The sequence below is a fragment of the Topomyia yanbarensis genome, chromosome 2 (assembly GCF_030247195.1).
Source record: "Topomyia yanbarensis strain Yona2022 chromosome 2, ASM3024719v1, whole genome shotgun sequence".
Taxonomy (NCBI): domain Eukaryota; kingdom Metazoa; phylum Arthropoda; class Insecta; order Diptera; family Culicidae; genus Topomyia; species Topomyia yanbarensis.
This window is the reverse complement of record NC_080671.1, coordinates 200,442,827-200,451,731: the sequence shown is the minus strand read 5'-3', so window position 1 is coordinate 200,451,731 and position 8,905 is coordinate 200,442,827. Positions and strand designations below refer to the sequence as shown.

At 39.1% G+C, this 8,905-nt stretch overlaps 1 long non-coding RNA gene across 2 annotated transcripts; it reads left to right on the top strand.

Annotated features, from left to right (window-relative positions):
* Positions 1-4,770: 4,770 nt before the first annotated feature.
* Positions 4,771-8,508, top strand: LOC131682676 (uncharacterized). 2 transcript variants are annotated; one of them, XR_009304124.1, is made up of 7 exons: positions 4,771-5,466; positions 5,600-5,740; positions 5,813-6,138; positions 6,230-6,487; positions 6,796-7,764; positions 7,827-7,940; positions 8,000-8,508. It is a non-coding gene; the product is annotated as an uncharacterized LOC131682676 (long non-coding RNA). The 2 variants fall into 2 exon arrangements; XR_009304123.1 differs by having other exon boundaries at positions 4,773-5,466; positions 7,827-8,508.
* Positions 8,509-8,905: the final 397 nt, after the last annotated feature.

Genomic DNA, 8,905 nt, shown 5'->3' with positions numbered 1-8,905 from the left:
TCAAAAATTAACGCTTCATATACTCGAAGCAACAAAACAACAAAATGTTTATGAGCCCTTTTCTTGATGAAAAAGACTATTTTCGACAAGGGCCCACATATTAATTTAATGTAAACAAAAGGGCTCACCCGCATGAGCTAACGTCTTGCTGAGGGCCCCTATTATTGGCTCGAATCAAAAGTTGTCGAAATGTCAATTGAATATTCGACGAGAACATTTCAAATAGGCCGATAAACAAAACGTAAACAATTCCGGTTAATACTTACTTCAAATGGACACTAACAAAGCTTTATACATACCTTAAATAAGCCGATTCTGAAACCTGGCTGTTGGGGAAATAATGGATTAATGAAAAGGCACATAAGCAAAATAACTTGTTTTGCTTATGTTCCCTTTCACTTCCCCTCAAAAATCAACGGCTCATAAACACCAAACAACAAAACGGAAAAATTTGTTTATGGGCCCTTTTCTTAATGAAAAAGACTATACTTGAAAAGGGAACAAAAACATCGCAACACCAAGAAAGGGATCAAAATAAACGTCACATAATCATTTGCTGTAAACAAAAGGGCTCACCCGCACGCACTATAAGCTAACGTCTCGCCGAAAAGGGATTATGGGAGAGGGCACAAAACCAGTGCGATGTTTCAAAAGGGACCAAAACATTTATCTACAAAAAACGTTCAAAATACAATTTTTTTAAATAAATCTGTTATATTATTAGGAAAAAATGGTTAATTTAACACGGCATTGAGTTGTTTGGTCCTTAAATCAAGCTCCAGTTCATAAATGGGAATATAAAGTACGATGTAATTTTTCAGACGCCATTTTCTCAGTATGAGCATATTGTAGATAATGCCTTATGAAATGTTGACGTCGATATGTTCATCCGGAGTGTTCATTTATGTTTACATTTTACTAGCGTTGCCAATTTCATTTTGATTCCACCACCCAATGTGGCTACGCCACGTCGCTTTTGCGCATGCTGTCCGACTTCACTACTGCTCAACCACAGACTAACAAACATAACACTCGAAAACGATTCTTTGCCCGCTTTAACGGTAATATTAAATATATATTTTTGATTTGGGACTGTGGCCGCATTTGAGATTATGGCGCCACTGATATATGCGCAAGTATACGGGGGATAGACCACTAGTGAAAAATTGTTCCCGAGCCTGTGGGATAACCTTTTTGCAAATGAGTGGTTGGGACCGTGTATAAAAGGTGGAGCTAGTGTTCTAGTAATATTGACGGATGGATATTTTTTGAAGGAATTTCCTCATGGTGTTATGTCTGCTAGTCTGTGTTTAAACTAGGTATAGCCCCAAACGAGTGGATCACAGGTTCGCTTGTTTCCGCCGGCGGGTTGGCTGCCACCTCGCCCGGCGGATCCTCAGAGGCTGTGCGCTACTTCGGTCCCTAGGCCTCGGTTATGCTGGTACACCTTAAACAGAGGTTCCTGAAGGGTATCGGATGGTTACCGGAACCCAGTAAAGTTCAACCGGAAATGAACCAGAATTCTTGCTGTGCTAATTCGAATTCCGGCTCCAGCGACACAACCGATTCTGACTAGAATCGGTTGTGTCACTGGAGCCGGAATACGAATTAGAACAGTTTGACGCTACGGAATGAACTTTGTTTACTTTCGAGACGTTTTGATTCGAACCAATAACATCCAGCCTTCGCTGAAAATGGTTGATGGGAGAGGACCAGGGCACAAAACCAGTGTGATGTTTCAAAATGAGACCAACACATTTATCTGCAATAATCGTTCAAAATACAATTTTTCAAATAAATCTGGTTAAACGTTATTTGGTTCTTATATCAAGTTCCAGTGCATAAATGGGAATATAGAATACGAGGTAATTTTTCACACGCCATTTCTCAACATCAGTATATTCTGTTTGCAGTTGAAAACTGGAAAATCCAACCGTTCAAAATACAATTTTTGAAAAAAATCTGGTTAAACGTTATTTGGTTCTTATATCAAGTTCCAGTGCGTAAATGGGAATATAGAATACGAGGTAATTTTTCACACGCCATTTCTCAACATCAGTATATTCTGTTTGCAGTTGAAAACTGGAAAATCTAACCAACGACAATCGTATTTTCTCTGGTTCTAAACAATAGAATCACGTCGGAAATAGTGCGCTGTATTCATACAATGATGCGCTATGCAGCGCACTACTTCCGACATTATGGATTAGCACTGCACAAGAGAAAAAAACGATTGTCGCTGGTTGTGTTTTCCAGGTTTCAACTATAACGATAATACATATTGTATTTAATACCATATAGACTTTTCTACGACTCATGTACGTACACGTCACATGGCACAAATACTACATCATTAGCTGGTGGAAAATAATAAACAAAGACGGCAAAAGCAAATGGGATTGTTTTCAACCAGGAAGGTGCAGAAGTGTTCGTGAGATCGAGCGACTAAAACTCAATGAAATGTTGACATCGATTTTTGGCATCACACTATTCGTCTCTCTCCGTTTTCTTACTGACTGTGTTAATTAATTATAGTTACTATATTGATAGTTATGCGGAGACACTGAGCGGAGCCAATTGAACATGTCAAATGCCAGAGCCAATCGAGCATTACGTCACACAACATAGACTTTTCTACGGCCCATGTACGTACACGCCACATGACACAAATACTACATCACAAGCTGGTGGAAAATAATAAACAAAGACGGCAAAAGTAAATGGGATTGTTTTCAACCAGGAAGCTTCATTAGTGTTCGTGAGACCGGTCGCAAAGAACTCAATGTTCTCTTTGGCTGTATATAGAAAATGGTTATGGTGACAATTAGTTTACTCTTTCCTTGAGTTATCCTAAGACACGACGTGACAATCGGCGTCTTATTTTTCATTCAGCATTCTTCTTTTCGCACATTTTCTCCCTGCCCTGCCCTGTGTTGCTATTTTTATTAATGAAAATGGAGTCTTGTTAATTTATTTTATGCTGGCAATATTTTGTATCTTGAATCCACCATATTGATGAAGGGCACCGTTTTTCCACGTCGTGGGTGTTTAGTAAGGTTTGATGAAGCCATTTTCTGAATAATTTTTGATTATAGGTAATTTCTGTCTTATTTTTGTTAAAGTTAATCAACCACGTATACGGTAAATGTATGATAAATACTTGATTCACTTTGCTGCACAATTTCACTTCAATTTAGTCATTTTTACTTTTTAACGATAATCATTTTATTTGTCAAAAGTGATAGCAATATTTTCCTTTAAATATTCGCGATCTAAAGCTGGATGTAGACCGCAAGATGGCATGAAAGTGCAATGATGATGTTTTTATTTTCAACTGTCAAAACACATTGAAAATTAAATTTTGAAATTCATTAATTCAATCAAAATTATAATCAAATGTGATTTCATCTAATGAACAGAAAAATTGATGAAGAAAATATGTTTCCTACGTTTGAAAAATATCTCGATGGTAAATTTCTTGATACACCACTAAGAATTCAATCTTCCGGTTTCAGTTTATGCTAAAATGAAATTTAGAGATTGAAATCTCAATAAAAACACGATAGTGGGCGAAAATCACCGGATTAAAGAGTGCAGGTATTGAAAGTCGAGGTTATCCATTGATAAATCCAATTTCTAAGTAAACATTTCCCGTATCTAAAACAACCGACATAACCTCAACAATACAAAAATAATTCCGGATCTCAATAATTCGCAATAAAATGTCGAGTTCGACTGAATGTTTTGGTGCCAAACTAAAGAACGAGTTTTTTCTTATCACCCGTAATAAATTTTTTTGTGGAACTATGTATTGTTTATCTTAAAACAATTAAAATAGTACAACCGTCCTACATCATCAATGCAAGAAAATATTTTTATCATTTGACTGGTACGAATAATGAAATCTAGTTGGCGCGTCGACCGGATAAGTTTCACGAGAGCCAATAGCAACACTGCCAAACATCATTTCGCTATCCCTGCAGTAACATTGCGTACGGAGCAAAAAGTCAGAATCAACCAATCAGGAGCTGAACCATTCAGACGTAAAATTCCCCAGTCTTTCGGGTCTAATTCAAGATGGAGAGAAAGGTGGGAACATTTAACACTTTTGAGTGTATTTAAATTAATGTGTATTAATGATTAAATTAACTATGACCGAACCGAAATAAAACATATGGCAACAGAAAGGCCCACTACGTCATTTGGTTGTGCTTTTCTTCTTCATATCCTCTTGTTTTTTCGGCTTGAAGCTAAGTATGCACCTCTTGCGAAATGAAATTTCCTATACAAAACCTATGCATAAAAAACGTCGCGAAATGCTCGCGAAAAAAATTTTCGTTTCCATTTCGTAAGCGGTACGCAGCTCTCGCGAAAACGATAACGAAAAATGCAGTCAGCCGAGACACGGTTCGACAAACGATAAGTTTCATAATACTTCCGCGAGATAGCGCTGCTTTCTATGCGCTGTCACCAAGGCAAACTTTTTCCTTGCGAAATAATGGTCAATGGTATTATTTCGCACGGAGGCTCGCGAAATTTTGACAGGTTGCAATGAAAACATATAAAAAAACACAAGATTAGTAATTTTTTGTATTTTTTTTCATCGCGACCTGTCAAAATTTTGTAGTTTTGGGAATCAATATTTTGAATTTGAATGGTAAGTTTTAAAATATTTTTGGAATTGTGATTGTTTCTAGTAATTATTATTATTTACAGGCACACCCGAACAAAGCAGCCACAAGAGCAGCATTTTTCGTCAGCAGCTGAAGCAGCAGCCATCTATCTACTTGATAAGTTTTCATCAACAACAACCAGATGCTACAAATCAGCTCAACTTGACTCAACATCCCGGATCTGGCAATCAGCCAACCAACATTAAATCGATACAACCGTAGCAGTACCAACAACTCCAAATCCAGCAGCTACCAACAATCTCTCAAAAAAGAACCACAGCAATTACAGCTCAGAACCAACAAAGCAACAAGAGCTTTTTTTTACGAATAATGGACCCAACGGACACACTTTATCGGCACATTCTGTCGTAAAACTTGCCTGCCACTATTCTTACCAGCGGTTACCTTCCTGATGTAGAGAAATCAGAGTCAAACACAAACGTCATATTACTGCCTTGGCTCCTACCAGTTGCTTGCATGAAAATATCGCTGCCTCCACAGTGCTCGTGATTCCATCCCAGCAGCAGCTAGCAACCACAATTCCAGTGCTTATCGCCAGCAACATCAGAAAATTAAGATTTCCCCCAGACCATGACCATCATCCGACAGATCGGTAGCAACAACGTTCAACTGACGTGCAATCGATCCAAGTCAATCAGGGCCAAATGTAGAAGACTATTGGTCAACCGCAAAAAAAGATACATCAACAGCACTTTCAAACACAGTAGCAGCAGCATACTGTACTGTACCACGCCGCGTGCGTGGACTTTTTTTATTCAGTTGGTGCAGCAAGGTGAGTCATTTTTACTACCTTTTTTAGTTTCGAAGGATCAGTACCGTGTTCAGTACATTGTAATGTAATACCCTATTCTTTCAAAAGCTCGCGTTCACTCATTCACGGATATTTTTCATCATATTTTTTTCAGATCGAACAGCAACCATAGCGGATACACATCACCGAACACCAGCAACATAATGCCATGGTAACCACCCAGCAGCAGAACACGGTGATAATGGGCCAACAGTAAATACAACATCAAGATCCTCGGAAAGGACTTTCTCTTTCGGTATGTGTTTAACAGTAGCTTCTCTCCTCCAAGCATTCCTTTGCATATTTAGATGTCCTTGTCAATTTACAGAACAAACATAATGGAAGCATACTCTACACGCGCGACATATTCAATCGGGCCAACCGTGTGACTCGTTTGGAAAAAAGCGCTCATCATCGGTTTCATGGCAGCGAAGTGAGCAGACAAAAGAAGGCGTTTTTTTCCGCAAGGTCGCTCTGGGCAAAAGTTCAGCCAATTGCAAGGAATAAACCACCGGAGTGACAGTATCCGTGCTGTTTGGGACCTTTTTCCATATATTGTAGCTTTTGAATTTTAATACCCGGTCGAAACGATGGCAAGTGCTGCCGATAACTGGGTCAAAAGGTGGAGGGAGGATCAGGAAATTTCTGCACTCGGTAAGTGTTTTTTTTTGTCATAACGAACTAACCTATTTTTGGAGCGATAGTTTTTCCATAGGTTTTGAATTTTTCTTTTCAATACAAGTAGGTTATCGATCTGAGTATCCCTAAGGATAAGGAACCAGAGCCGGCGGCTGACAGCCCAAAGAAAGAGAATGCGGAAAAACCTTCTAGTTCACCGCCAGTAGAACCAGCGATCAAATTACTCCCGTAGAAACGGCTGCACCTGCAGTTTTGTTTTCGGTAGCTACAGAAATTAAGACTTTAGCAGCTCCTGAAGAAAAAAAAAAGCTGCTAGCAAAAATGGAGAAACAGCTTCCTCCACGGAAGATGCAGAGGCATTCAAGTAAGTCGAAATCTGGAGAAAATTTTGATTAGGACATAAGTAACATTGAGAGCCTCTCTCTGTTTACTTTCTGTTTCGATTATTACGTCTTTATAACACTTTACACTAATTTTCCAGTACATATCGAAAGCCGATAGTTTTTACTAGAATATTAGGCAAAGAGTTGAGTACTAAATATTGAAACGACCGAGTAATTAACAGAAGAGAAACACACCAAAAAGAATCTTATTGTTACTTACGTCCTATTCAAATTTTTCTCCAGAAATATTTCATATCAGCTTTAAAATTATCCATGATTCATCTTTTAGCCCGGCGGATGCAAGTTTGCTAATTAAACTTATTCGCAAAAGTCTAGTAGAATCAAAGCTGGATCTGGAGGTGAAGGATCCTTCTTCGCAGCTATACTTGGTTAAAACTTTCGAAGCTTTGCACATGAATTCGGAACTGCTTCAGGAAGTCTATGCTATTGGTTTCAACGCTCCTTCCAAGATTCAGAAGACGGCTCAACCTACTCTGTTGGCCGATCCGCCACAGAACATAATTGCCCAGAGTTGGTCGGGAACAAGAAAAACCACTGCCTTCGTGCTGGCAATGCTCAATCGAGTCGATCCGTTGAAAAACTATCCGCAGGTGATTTGCCTTTCCCCACGTATGAACTGGCAATTCAGAAGGGGAAAGTAGCTGCAAAACGGCAAAGTTTTGCACGGAAATCGAACTTGGTTAAACCGTTCGCGGTGAGAAGATCGTCAAAGGGGCGAAGCTGACTAATCATATCATCATCGGAACAGCCGGGCGTTCGACCTTAAGAAGATTGCAATTTTTGTACCGGACGAGACGGGCGTTATGATCGCTGTTCTTTTTAGCCACGTACGAGCGGGAGGTGATGGGATTCGCCCAGTACATCGTAACCAATCCGATCATGATTCTTCTGGTGCGGGAGCAAGAATCACTCGATAACACCAAACACTACTACGTCAAATGCCGCAACCAGGACGAGAAATATCAAGCAATTTCAAACATGTACGGTGTGATTACCGTCGGACAAGCGATCATTTTCTGTCATATGATGTATAGGACAGTTGTAAACTCCAAGTAAACTTATTTTCGGCATTGTTAATCGATCGAAACAGGCACGCAAAACGGCCGGTTGGACCAGGATAATCACTCAGTAGCGGTACTGTCCGGTGATCTAACGGCGGAGCAACGGTTGGCCGTTCTGGATCGATCCTGAGCCGGACTAGAGAAGGTATTGATTGCAACGAACGTTTTATCTAGGGGTAAGTTCCACCACTTGATTCTGGCTGCAGCACCAGGTTACGGGGAGATTCTTCCGCCTTAGGTATCGATGTTGAACAGGTGACCATTGTCATCAACTTCGACCTGCCGATGGATTAGCAGGGACGAGCCGATTGCAAAACGTATCTACATCGAATTAGACGCACCGGTAGATTCGGTAAGTGTGACTCATTCTTGTGATCCTATAGATTGTATTTCTTCCCACTTCTTTAACAGAACGGAATCACCATCAACCTAGTGGGCAGTGATCGAAGCATGATGATTTGCAGATCAATCGAAAAACACTTCTGGAAAAAGATTCAGTTGCTAGACGCGGAGAACTCGGACGAAATTGAAAAGATCGCACCGTAAAGTGTTTTCGACCAGCTACTGGTGAAAGGCATAAGAGCTTTTTTGGGTCATACTTGTTATGATTCTGAATTTATAATTTTATTAATTTTTTTTCTTCCTTGACCTGACATATGTAACCAACAGGGTAATAAATTTACAATTAAAATTACAATTTATCTCTACCCAGTTCTATCCAAAAATTTGAAAAGGGCCTAACTGCAAAATGTAACAAATTGAAATTTCATGTTTTCCATTAACAAATATCTTCCCGAGCACGTACATAACGCAACATTTGATCATGAAGAATTTTGATAGCGATTTTACAACAATTAATAAAAGGGCCTAATTGATTTTTATGACCGAACTGATTATGAAAGGACCTAACTGATTGGAAAGTGCCTAACTAGCAATACACTCGTTTTAAGTGGATTATAACGTATTAATGTATTATGACTGAGGCTTATAACATCTTTTCCATAATTTACATACAGGGTCAATCTGACAATCAAATAAGAATTCAGTTAATTCGTCTAACTTTCGGTGTAATATCAGACTTGAACAGCATTTTTTGTGTGAGGTATTCTGCCGCTAGAAGCAAAACTGTCCCATGTGCTATGGGAATCCCTATACACATGGGACAATTATGCTTCTTGTGGCAGTAATGCAAGTAGTAGCAATATGCGCAATTCCTTAAACCTCTCTAGTGTTTCATGCAATAAGAATTACCACGAATTACTTATGGCAATAAATTTGAACTACGATTCTCACAATTGTTATACCAAAAATAGGTTT